At 40.0% G+C, this 13,749-nt stretch overlaps 1 protein-coding gene across 2 annotated transcripts in view; it reads right to left on the bottom strand.

Annotated features, from left to right (window-relative positions):
- Nucleotides 1-11,246, bottom strand: part of plxna4 (plexin A4) — a 288,054-nt gene extending 276,808 nt beyond the window's left edge. Inside the window, exon 1 of one of the 2 annotated variants that reach the window (XM_037759850.1) lies at nt 11,138-11,246. The gene's annotated coding sequence lies outside the window, so the exon portion shown is untranslated. Of the gene's footprint in view, nt 1-7,193; nt 7,678-11,137 lie in introns of those variants that run through there. The other variant, XM_037759849.1, reaches the window with a different exon arrangement.
- Between the last annotated feature and the right edge of the window lie 2,503 nt (nt 11,247-13,749).

The raw sequence follows: 13,749 nt of genomic DNA, 5'->3' as shown, positions 1-13,749 counted from the left end.
TTACGACATGGGAAGTCTTGTACACGATATACTCGGCGTTGAAGTAAGTCGTGAGAACACCGCTGCTATGCGACAGAGCAGAGGAGAGAGGCAGCGTGCCCGTAAATGAAACGAAACATAGCGGTGTAGTTTTTTTCTGTTTAGTCGGCTTAGGTGCTGTGAAAAAAAATGCTTATAACAGCAGAGGAAACCCCCGATTTTCATAAAGTGCATCCACATTTTGGCAAATTCCACACTATTCTGCGTTTTACATCTGATTCCATTTTTATCAACAGCGTGGCGGAAATCATAGGGCCCTATATTAACGTTACTGTCGGCATCTAGAAGCCACAGAGGCTAACAATTTAGCAAAGCTAGCAAGTGGGTAACATAATGCAGGAAATGCAAAGGCATAATGACAGAGGGAAAGGATGAGGCAGTTTGGAATATTAACATGTTCCTCAGGCCTATTATAAAATTACAATATATTAACTTATTATGTACTGAAAAATTAACTTCCATGGTCTCCGCCATTTCTGACAACGTCAACAAACGCGTCACAACTCGTGAACTCTGAGCTTTCAGTTACTTTCCACTTGGTTGTGAATACAACATGAGGGGGGCGTTCATATGGACTCGTCTCGTGAACGCGGTAAACACGACCCCATCCGAAGGCACCAATAAGGCTAGAGGAAGGGTCTGCCTGAACAGAGTCCCTACTGGAGATTAGATAGATAGATTACAAGCCATAAAAAAACAGGGTTCATATGTTTGTTGTGGGTTACATGATGAATATTAAGCGTCCTGAGGTATTGTCTGATATGGATGAATCAAAACTGTGTACGCATGCATGCACACTTAAGCATGCGTGCCCATGCCTCTTTGCGATAGACAGGATGAAAACGGAATTAGGGGCCTAATCCTCGCGTGGACTTAAGGCGTCGGCGCGGGAGCAAATGAGAGAGAGAGAGAGAGATGGGGGGAAAAAATGCCCCAAGACCGTCTGCAATTTTCTCATCATTTCATGCATCTGAAACAAAACTAATTTACGGCTTGTCATGCTCGGCTTGGCACACACAAACATAAGAGCCAATATGCCACAGCGTGTCACCTGCCGCTGCATCAAAGAGAGCTGTTTATATATCAGACTCACGGCTCCATATGAATCATAGCGACCTGGGAGAAACGCTTAATGCGCTCTTATCAAAAGGAGCAGTCTGGCAAAACCCGCTGATATGCTGGGGCCTTTTTCACATCTCCCTGATTCCCATCTAAAACAGCGACATCCAAATGTCTCCTTCTCACTTTATACCCTGCCTCATAGGTCATTCCAATGTCACTACAGTCTTGCCCAACCCCACACACACACAAACAGATAAAGTTATGTGCTTGGCAGCTTAGAGTGAGGCAGAAAAGATACGGGACGCGAGAGCCGGAGGCAGAAACAGTCAACAAGAGAAAAGGATTGAGAAAAAAGATGAAAGGAAGCATGAGAGAAGGCTGGAGGGAGAAAATAAAAGTGGCACGACTGTGATATAGTAGCATGTACATGTATTGGGCCCCATTATAAAGGCACGTGACAGCTTAATGGGACTCTGGCTGCCAAGATGAATAAAGAAGAAGTTCCTAACAGCAGGATATATGCGTGCACACACACACATATATGTATCTTCTCTGTAGGTGTCACACATATGCTGAGTAAACTATTCAGACGAGAACAAAGGTTCTCATTAAATTGGATGCTGTGACGCGTATTGATTTCTCCCTATAGAATTCACAACGCCTATTGTTTGGAGATCCTCACTTCAGATCTCTGCTGTCATTGCTGCAGCAAACATCAATATGCAGTTCCTTGGTGCAATACCAAAGGGTTAATTACACACTTGTAAGCAATTACTCTCTTAATGTACCATAGAATACTCCCCCCCCCCCCCCCCCAGAATTGTAATTTAGATCATCAAGCCGTCAGTCAGTGATACCATCTTTCTAATGAAATGTCAACTAAAACATAATAGACTTTTGAATCTTACATCGCACACCAAGTTTGAAGCCTGCTCTAAGGTCAAGTTCATACAGACAAGATAACAAAGACAGAGGTTTTATGTGGCAAGGACTGGTCTAAGATTACTGTACTGTAACTGAATGGCTACAATTCAAAATGTTATTCCAGTTATTAGGGGTGGGATCTGCGGGATTGAGTTTTTTTCTACGATTTGGAAATCGTTTTTTAATGCCAGAATTGATACATTTGCTTCATTTGAGTCTAGGTAGAAGGAAGTTACCGCTTTTATTTTTGTAGTGTGAGTAACGTGGTCTGTATCCGTCAACCAAAACAAACCGAAGCCGGCCGCAACGACAAAAACAGCGGAGGGTCGACGTGGATACGACCTGCGGCCTCACATTCTAAATCCAAAGTGGTAAACACTACACATCCAGTAAAGTATGGAAACACTTTGGGTTTCACACATTGCCAGGAAAAGCAGAGCTAGACATGATGGCTAAAGCTGCATGCTAACTCTCTCATGGACAGGAAACGTTATTGTATTTTGGTGACGTGCGGTCAAGTCAGCCGTCACTCTCATCTCTGGAGCTGACCAGGGATGTATAACGAGAGCGGAGCTGACGGGAGAGCTAGCAACGGATTTGGTGAAGTTAGCGGAAGTATACATGTGTGACTACGTCCGGTTTTCAGAATGAGGTGTTAACAAAGGGAACTGTATACACAAAATACATATTTGTAAATAGTATTGATTGCATTATATTAACCAGAAGTATAAAACATTACATGTCCCATAAATTAAAAAGAAAATACCAATATTTTGTGAGGGAAATGTCTTTATTCTTTAATATTGGGGTTGCTGGAAAAAATTTAATAAATAATGCCTGACAATGACCAATATATTTGACTTTAGGACATCTCTGACTACATATGTGCTGAAAATCAAACATTATTACTCTGTTAATTTACATATTTTCCAAATTTAAAGTCCCTAGACATGTATGATTCAACTTTTTTCCCATGGTCTAGTGTTAAAAAAGTTAACAAAAATAAAAATATATATTCTTGTAGAATCGCAATACAAGTATTGTGATAGTATCGAATCGGAAGATAGGTGTATCGTCTCAGCCCTACTAGGTATTACTCATTTTAACAGAGAGCACACGGGCGATACGAAAATGCACTGAATTCAGGTGAAGAAGAACCTTATTTCAAGTATTATTATGATGCAAAGATTTGTACATTAACAGGAAGGTAGCACAACATGGAAGTGAAAGCAGAGCTCTCTTTATTTCAATGGGAAAGTGCAATAAAAATATTTTGTCCCTAAAATCAACGAATAATCGTGATAAATAATTGTGATTATCATATTGGCTTTAATCGTAATCCTAAACAAAAAACGTTATGAGTTTCCAAATAAACCAACACACTCTACATTTAATTGTGGAGAAGGAGTAGCACCCCCAACAAATTATATATTCAATTGTAGGTTAGCCCAGCAGTCATTGTTAAAGAATCATGTGTCTAACTGTCCTAAAATATGGGAGACCGATTATGGTGTGAAGAACAGTTGGTGACACGGAAACACAATTTGCAATCTTCTCTGTGGCGTTTGGCGGCATGGGAGAGGAAGAGGGGGGGTCTAATTGGGCACTAGCCTGCGTCTGGTAGTCCTGTCACAGCCCGGAGGGGTTTAAGTGTGTGTGTGTAGTGAAAGAGTGAGTGAGTGAGAGAGGAAAAAAGAGAGAGAGAGAGACATCAAGTGAGAAAAAGCGAGCAACAGAAAAGAGAACGAGGAACAAACAGAGAGCTCCATTCAGGTCCAATCCACAGACACATCATTCAGTCTGACATGACGATGCATCTCTGTGACCCGAGTATTCATATAGGGCCTCACCAGGCCAGTCACAGATGCATCATTCACACCCACACAGACACACAAAACACACTTCTGCAAGCCTACACTGCTACCAGGCATTTATATCACTATGGAGAATCTTCCCAATTCATATTCATTCACAGTTTCCTACCCCCTTGACGTGAACACATTGCACAGATTTTCTATGGAGCTTATTCTTGTAAAGTGCACCGCCCCCAAAATGTAATGAATGTCTTTACTGCCAAGGTTGGAGTGAGAGTTTATCCATTAGCGAGCCATAATATTGACAGGGCCGCGCTCTCCGGGTCCAAACTGCAGCCTTGTAGCCGTAACATTGGCCAACAGACAGGGGGTAGTATGTCAATGTGAGGTGGTGCTTACAGGCCGATAAAGGCTGCTGTTCCAATTCCTATAGGCAGGCGTTGATGGACAGCGCACGGGGAGAGAGAGGGAGGGAGACTGAACGGTGCCAAGTGCTATTACAGCCCTGTAAGAGTTTAGAACGGAGCTGGAATTTGGTGAAAGGACAAGGAGGCAAGACAGAGATGAGATACGGTTATCAAACTGCTCAGGAACTAAATGTCTCTCCCTTGAGAACTTGACAGCAGCAGAACACACACACACACTCGTATGCACATCCTGTAAGCACATCGAGTAAGATACACATTAACATTGAAAAGCATGCACACAAGTCGAGCCAGCCACAGTCACACTGACACAGATGAGCAGAGGAGCTTCAGCCTGCAGTAAAAACACTTCACCTACTCTCCTTTACCTCACAACTCACACAGTTAAACAGCAACTGATAAACCACACATCACCCCAGCAGTATCTAATGTTTGTTTGTCAAGTTTGCTTTCACCATGTGTCAAATAACCATCTGAGTAAACTGGGTGCAGATTCTCTCAACGATCAAAGCGTGAAATCCAATAATATCACAATGTTTTTCACCACATCTAAACATATGTAAATGCTACAAAACATCCTCTTTGGAAAATTTGCTAATAAACATATGCATCTTTTGATTCATTATCCAATAAACACATCACACACGCACACACACAAAATCTAACTTGATGTCAAGGAACACCTCGTATATGGGATCAATCTATCCATTGTACCAGCCTGTGAAGCCACACTGCCCCTCATGGCTTTTCCAGGATATAGCCTCGTCCCCCTCAGCCACGCTCTCAGGACTCAGTGCACTAAACACAAGTGTGTAATCCTTTTGTTGAAAATAACCCACACACCTCAATTTGTATCATCACAGTGCTTGCGAGATATCTGTGCAACAGCCATAACACAATGGTGTACATTAAGAGTTAACATAAAGAGCCTTTTTGGAGGGGGCGACGCTGAATTGATGCATTGAGTCTGGAGTGCAGGTGGATAGAGGGAGGAAGAAGCCGGCAGAGGGGCTCAGAGTGCTCAGTGTGGCTGCTGTACTAGGGGATCTGCATTTCGCATCGGCTCGAGCAGCTGTTTTCTGAACATGAGGTGCAAGAGAGGGGTGGGAGGAAGGGAGGTGAGGAAGAAGGGGGGGAGCGATGGAGCAGGAAAGAGACAAAGTAGGTCCCTGACTCCCGACTCGTCACGCTTAATGTCTAGAAATCAGCTCACGCTCCAACAAACCTTCCCATTCAAGTATAAACGACAACCGATTCCAGGAAATGACACACAAGATATACGCTGTGCCAAAGGGGGGGCGGTCAACCTTGTGTACAACGAGAGAGGCAAAAAGCAAAGTGTTGACAATGAAGTAAGATACCGTAAACAGAACACGTCTTAAACATTCAGGGAAGAATTACTCATGATTGCTCATCACCACATCACTTGGCTTACTCTACAACTCCAACACAGGGAAGAGTGCGGAGCAAACAAGAGGAAGGTGATCTATAGTGAATCCAAATACCTCTAAATCATCTCAGAAAATCAAAGTCACCAAGTTTAACTGTATTTTGGCTTGGACTTGAATGGCATTTATGAAAATAGTGAAGATGAAAACCTAAAAAATTCACACATATTTGGCTCTCTTGTCTTCTTTACTACTGTATCAAAGCAAAGAATGAGCTAAAATAATAATAAAACAATAAGTTTCACCTTAAATTAGACACAGCATGTGACCCTTTGGGATAGTATCATAAAATATGACTTCAGATAAAGTCACATGAAACTCGGTAGCTCGCCTTACCACAGAGAACAGGTCTCTGTAGAGATATAACAGTACCATGTTTTCTGTTAACTTGAGCGTCCCTAAAGTCAAGCCCTGTCTGAGCCACATTGGTCAAGTTCAAAAGCTCTGAGAGGAGATGCATCCCAGTGATCCTGGAAGCCACAGGGGGGGGGGGGGAATGCGCCTGTTATCACGCAAACGTGCCATTTCTACGACTTACAAAACAGTCACACACCTCTTAAATGATAAATGTGAGGCTATACACCGAGATCTAAAGAAATATAGACACTCACTGGCTACAAGGTGATGTTTAAAAGGCAGAAAATATGAGAAATAATTCATAGTGACAGTCCAATTATGAAACCCTGATAATATAAAGAACCTAGTTTAGTAAGGCTTGTATGCATGAATAGTTTCAGGCTTTATACAAAAAGTGGATCCCTTTAAAGATGCTCCAAAAATAACTTTTTCTAAAAGAACCATATTCACAATCAACCTTTTAATTCTAACATGTCACCAAATTACAGCTGCTTATGCATCCTGACCAAACCATGTGTGGTATAGAGTATCTGATCATTTTGTTCCATGATTTAGAGCCCAGCCACCACCACCACCACCACTGAAATCCCAAATGCAAGTCCATGCTTCTATACACACGCCTCTAAATGCTGGTCCTATACACGCACTACACTTTATCCCTGGAGGCACTGCGTAAATCCGACGCGGAATCCCCGACCAAATATCTCAGCTTTTAACCTTCAGAGTTAAAAGCTGCAAGAGGAACAAGCACACATTTGGGCATGCATGCAGCTCTCTCTCTCTCTCTCTCTGTGTGTGTGTGGCTTACAGTGGATATGAAGGGCATGCATGATATGAAAGGAAGGAAATCCAGTCAATAAAAGGGTCCCAAGTTGAAAGAAATAGCAAGGTAATTAAAATGTTCTGCAATTCCTGATCCAAATAGACAGGTTCAGTGTGGAAACCCGCCCGATCGCCGGAGTGCGCATGCAGGGCATATAGAACAGGTGCAACACGCCTCCCATCACCTGGCTGGTGCAGTGGCCACCTCACACTCACCACCCAAAAGCCCTGCCTATAATGGCACCAAATCACCCTACAAAACAGTCCTGGCTGTGCAGAACTAACGCCGTTTTTGTCCTTACCTGTAATCTATTGCAGATATCACTTCACAGCTGCAGCAGCCGCATCGACACTGCGGATAAGAGGCACGGTCCAGAGCAAAAAAAAAAAACTCCTTTTTTTACTCCCCCCAAAAAAAACCGCTTAGAATAATGTTAGATCCTGATCAAAACGGCTTGTCCACTTTTAAATCCCGAGTAGAGTAGAAGGTGTAGTTTAGAAGAAGGCGATTCCTTGCGAAGGAAGGGGGAAAAAAAGAAATAGCAATACAGCAGACTTCCAGCGGCATCCACCCGATCAGCAGGAGCTTACTACGCCGCTCTGTGCGCTCTGAGAGCCGGACGCTGCACCTCCCATTCCACGGTGAGGACGCACTCTGTATGCAGGTTGGAAAAGCGCCTGTATGGGATACCGCAGGAGGCTTGTGCGTGCTGTGCGTGCTGTGTGTGTGTGTGTATAGATGTGACTCAGTGCGGTGCTCCTGCTCAACTGAGGTGCTGAGGGTGCTGCAGCGGAGTGCGAATGGGAGAGAGGGAGGGAGGGAGGGATGGAGAGAGAGAGAGAGAGAGAGAGAGAGGAGTGTGCAGCTTGGTGGAGGATCTTGAGGCTCGGGAGTGGACCGAGTGGATTTGCCCGATGCTAAAAGGCGACTGTGTTTTTTACCAAAGATCCTGCAGTAACATCTCGGGTCTGGAGGGGGCTGTAGTTTGGGTTACATTTTTTAAGTCCCTGGCAACTACCCTAAACCTAAAGAGGCTTAGTGCGCATTAATGAGCACTATGCAAGACAACAATATCACCATGATCACGTTTATGATCTCATTTTGTGACAATTCCACTGTAGTGTCCAATGCATTAACATCTTTGATCACTTTTAAGAAGTTGATTTCAATGTTTTTAACATCTTCACCCCCATTTTGATGGGTATTTTTCACCCAACAAAACAATTAATGAGCACTATGCAAGACAACAATATCACCATGATCACGTTTATGATCTCATTTTGTGACAATTTCACTATAGTGTCCAATGCATTATTATCTTTGACCACTTTGAAGAAGTTGATTTCAATGTTTTTAACATCTTCACACCCCATTTGATGGGTCTGGAGGGGGCTGCGTTTGGGTTGCATTTTTAAGTCCCTGGCAACTACCCTAAACCTAAAGAGGCTTAGTGCGCAATAATGAGCAATATAAAAAACAAAAATATCACCATAATCACGTTTATGATCTAATTTGGTGACAATTCCACTATAGTGTCCAATGCACTTTTTTTTTTTCTTTTTTTTTTTCTTATGTTATAAAGTGATTACAAAACAAAACAAAACTAAAATAACACAAGGGGATAAAAGCAGGTTGAAGAATGTGTTTGTGTGTGTGTGTGATGTTTTTATAATGGGTGTGTGTTTGGCATTGAATGAGGCTAGATGGTCATATGACATATATCTACTCTTAAACACATACAGAAATCCTTCCTTTTATGTGTAGAGCATAGGGGGAACAAAAACAAAACAAAAAGAAAATAAATTAATAAAATATATATATATATATAATGCAGTATATACACATACACATATATATTAATAATATGAATAATAATAAAGATGATGATGCACATTTTTAACACATTTGACCATATTTAAGAAGTTGATTTTAAATTTCTTCACCCCCATTTGATGGGTATTTTTTTTCACCCCAAGAAAACAAGACAGATGTGAGCTTTTAAATATGACTTATGCTTTGTTGAAAAAAAAAAAAAAAGAGGTTTATGCAATGCATTCATCCCGTTGAGAATGGGATTTTAGCAATGCCAAAGGGGAATTTACACAAATGCTGCTACAATGCGCGGGGTGAAATGATCAGATCATAGGATTTGAATATCTAATCGCAGGATCATTTAAAGATGGAGATTAGGCAACACAACGACATAATTACGACACTCGCATAGTTGTAGGGGGATTAGAATCAGCATTTCTTGTTCTTTGATGATCTTTTAGCATGCTTCAGGAGTGCATACCCCCCGCCCCCCCCCCACACACACACACACATTTTAAGCAATTAATATTCTAAAAGGCCTAATTATGTAATCATGTCTTTAACCAAATAAGCGGTGTGGGGGTACAGGAAGAATACCTGTTTCCTACTTTATCTTCATATGAGGACAATTCAAAACAAATCCATCAATATGGACTAAATATTGTGCACAATGTTGAGGTTTCTTTTATTTCCATCTCATGAGATAGCTTTCAAATTAAAGTTGGCCTGTAATATTAGTATTTCAAACAATCAATGACAGGATGGATGGTTTGTGGATTTGGCAATGGGCTCAATGAAAACTTAATGAAAAAATGTGCATGCCCCTCCTCACCGTTTATCCTATATTCCTCAGAGAAGCAGTGCACACTCGGAGGGGTCTTTTTGGGGGGGATCCGTGGATGCTGCTGCTGCAGCATCCTCCTCTCCCTCCCTCCCTCCGTCACCCTTTCCCTCCTTCTCTCCCTCCCTGATCTCACTTCCATAGGGGTTCCTCGCTTTGAAACACTGCATCAGAGCCCCACCTACAGGCCAAAGAAACCTTACAGCCACTGACACTGACACTGACAAATACACACCAAGAGACAAAGTGCTTCACTGGAACTGCTCTGTGACCATTTCATGACCACAATACATTGTTCACTTTTTCTTGCATTTGAACAAAATGTTTTACAAGAACAACTGTAAAAACCCTACAAACGTTACACAAACATCACAAGAAACTGGACGTCAAGTCAGATAAGAGCTACAATGAGCTGCTGCCTCATAAAGCATCCATGCTAGTGATATATGTGTATAGGTAAAGCCTATATGAAAGGAATAGAAACATGATGGAGACCTACTGTGACCTCTAGCAGTTTCACGGGAATATAGGTCATCTTTGTATGGTCCTTGGTCTCTTGGGAGGGGAAGGAGGACCAAGAGGCTGAAACAAAGAACAAGAATTGAGTGTAAATTGTTCCATTGCAACATCAGCGCCCAGCAGTAAAGCTACGCTTCTGCCATTGTGAACTGAAAGCAACTACCTACCAGACACCAGTAAAACGTCCACCTACAGTGCTGTACAAAAGTAAAAACAACATTATTTCTATTCTATTCTCATATTCTTCCAAAATAGCCTGTGTTGAAAAATAATACATTGTAAATATAATAAGCATCCTTTAATATAAAAAAAACAACTATATTATTTTCAGTGGTAAAAAAAAATCATATTCTAAGGATTTATCTATAATTAAAATTGAGTCTGTTTTTTATTTTTTCCCACTCACAATGTTGTTTGGTTACGATTGCCCAGAAGTCTTTATAGATATTTAAATCAATATCCTCCTCACAAATACTAACCATACACTTCCACGCAACACACACTTATCTTTTTTGATATATTTACTGTATTGTTATTGTTGTTATTATATATCTTGTCCTAATTGTTTGTTATCACTATTATGTAGTCATATTATTTCTTTATATTCATTTTGTCTCTAGGTGGAGGCTTCAGATAAGCCCAGTGTTTTTTTTGCCTCTTCCTGCACTGTATATTATTCATTTATTTTTTTTGTTATGTTGTGTAGTCTTAAATCGTACAAAATAAATAAACAAAAAAAATAAACAAATAAACAGTCCAAAATGGCGGCAGCGGCTGTTGTCAAAAAATTCCCGGAGTTTCCTCTCTTTGCTTCTATACTCTTTGGCAGAAAGTTTCATCATGTAGCTAGCTAACAGTATGCTACTTCTAAAACATGCTTGGCCACTACAAGGGATATATATTATAGGTTCCTCGAAATACCATTTTAAAGGCGAAAAAGAACAGCAAAACACTGGCATTAATACAGCTTATTTAGGTTGCATGTAACTAGCTGAAGTAACTGTGCAAGGGATAATAGCCTAGCATGGAAAGAACCAGAAAGCAGCCACCAACAGTAACTTATACTGACTCACCTGGAATATTTCCCACAGCTGTCTGTCAAAAAGTAAACTCCTTCGTTCATTAGCACTAATTTAAACTTGAGTTAAGGCGTTAAAGTAAACAACGACGAGGTTAAAGCAACTTAATTATTGTAAACAAACAGGAAGCTGTCATACAGTAGTGGCACTAATTAGTGCCACCTTGGACCTGGAGTCACGTGACTGCATTCACGCTCACTTCTTGTGTCAGTGATTGAAAGCCCACTTTTGAAACTACTACTGCAAATTGAATAAACATTGTAAAATGATACATACACATACATGTGATTCAATTATAGGTATATTTAGCTATGGTATATCTCAAACATATAGCTTATTGATTTATGGAAGAACATTTTATACAAACATGCCTGATAAAAATGTATAAATGAGCCTGCAGACATATAACTTTGCAAGTGTTCCCTTACCAAAAATAAGTTTATTCAAGTGTGCTATTAGTGTACTTCTTTAAAACTTATAATAAGAGAGTATACTTTCAGTTTACTTTTTATATACTTATCAGAGATAAACTTAATACAACTAAGTATACTTGGCTTATATTTGTACTTAATCTTTTCATCGAGATATACTTAAGAAAAGTTTAATTAAGTATTCTTGCCTTATAGGCCTATACAGAAAATAATACTAAGCTTGTAGTTGTGCTTACTTTTATAGCCTATTAAAGTGTGTGAGAGTTTGTTAACGGATGTTTTGTAATTCATTTAATTAAATTCATCAAGAATTGTCTACATTTTTGGATTCTCCGTTCACCGTGTAGTCATGCGAGAAATTGTTTTTTTTATCGTCACAAAACATAAAATCAAATAGCAAAAGGAGCAATAAGTATAAGGAAAGTATACTTTCATAAACTATGCAGTGGGCTACAAGTAAGTATACTTTCAGTATAAAAACTATAAAACTAGTAGTTTCCACTTTAAGGTGTACTTTCATAAACTATAAAGTAGACTACAAGTATTAAACTAGTAAACTATCTGTATACCTACAGTATAGTTGCAGTACAAAATAAAACTTCGATATAAACTAGTTGTGTAGGCTACTCAAAGTATACTATTTTTACACTTAAAAGTATACCTTTATGAACTAAAAAGTGGGCCAATTTAGTCCCAAGAAGTAATGAAGCAGTACACTTGCAAGTATACTACTAGTACATTGATATTATACTTACTACATAAAGTTTACTTGGGGACAATATACTTGAACTTTACCTAAGTATACTTCATATAATAAACTTGAAGTATACTACTTTTTCGTAAGGGTTACTTTGCCTTTAGGTTACTTAAACTCGTTAGAAAAGTTTTCTTTCCACACTGTGTGCACACATGTTATATCTTCATTGGAGCTATGATGGTTAATAATGGCCTACATCAAATGGAGATATTAAGTCTGGTGTATCTTTGTACACAGTTTTCCCCAAAATCCAGCCTGGTATCTTTGGAAGCTTTGGGACCTCCACTAGAATTTAAAATAAAGTTATGTGGGGTTGAAATGATCAAATAATGGACCAAGATGGCTATTTTTTTTCCCCAAAATTTGTAAACAACTAAACACAAAGGTCTAAAAGTCCAATGTCACCTCTGAGGAAGACTGACCCCTTGTAAATCAATTCACACAATAAATCAACAATTGCTGTGTGTTTGGGGGTGGTCGCTATTTACCCAAATCACCATCTGACAGGCCATTGATTTCAGCATGTGTCAGATCTGTGTTCATTTATTTTACTTAAGTCCTTGTCACAGACTCTGAGGGTATCTCTCGGAGTCATTTGAAGGATGAAAATGCGTAGATATCAACAAACCTATTGGCTTCATTTAATTATTCAACACAAGCGTGGCGCTAAATCAACAGTCTGTGGATCTCAATATCAGATAGCTTTCAGAGCACCCGCAAATCAATAGTGCTGCAATCTACAGTGACAATAGTCATTCTACGAAGGGTTAGGATCGCGTGACCTCATGAAATTAATGTTAAGGTCACCGGTCCATGTGTAGATCAAACATGCTTAATGGGTCTGTATAATTATGTTTTATCATAGGAGCTCCGTCCTATCTGTGTGTTGCATGAGCATAGATTAATTCAAGGACAAACAGGTTTGTCTTCACGTTTAATTTGTAGTGGTTAAAACATATTGATCAGATAAGTATAAAATGTACATGCATGTCAGGCATGGTATTAAAGACAAATATTTTAATGTCCATTGTTCTCTCTGTGGGTTAAAACAACAGTAATATTGGTGCCAGGTCAACTTTATGGTCATCCAAGACTATACAAATGAGGGCTGCTCAGCAGAACCATCTAATCACAAGGTCCAGTATGTTCTGGTGCTGTCAGTCACATGATTTTCCTAATTTTTCTAAGCATATTAAAGATTTCTAGTCCCTGTTGTCTTAGAAGTTGAGATCATAAGTTCATTCTTTATCTTGGAAACAGCTGTCGGCAAAACAATCTGACCACAACATCCATTAGTAGCTGTTTTGCGGTTTCCATTAGCATCACAAGATCCTCTTCAGAGGATGAGTTTTTTTCCAGTTGTGGAATTGTACATGTTCGAATTTGCATTTTTCTGAACATTTAACCATGTTATCTAA

Source organism: Sebastes umbrosus, chromosome 23 (genome assembly GCF_015220745.1).
Source record: "Sebastes umbrosus isolate fSebUmb1 chromosome 23, fSebUmb1.pri, whole genome shotgun sequence".
NCBI lineage: Eukaryota > Metazoa > Chordata > Actinopteri > Perciformes > Sebastidae > Sebastes > Sebastes umbrosus.
This window is presented reverse-complemented; position numbering and strand designations above follow the sequence as displayed.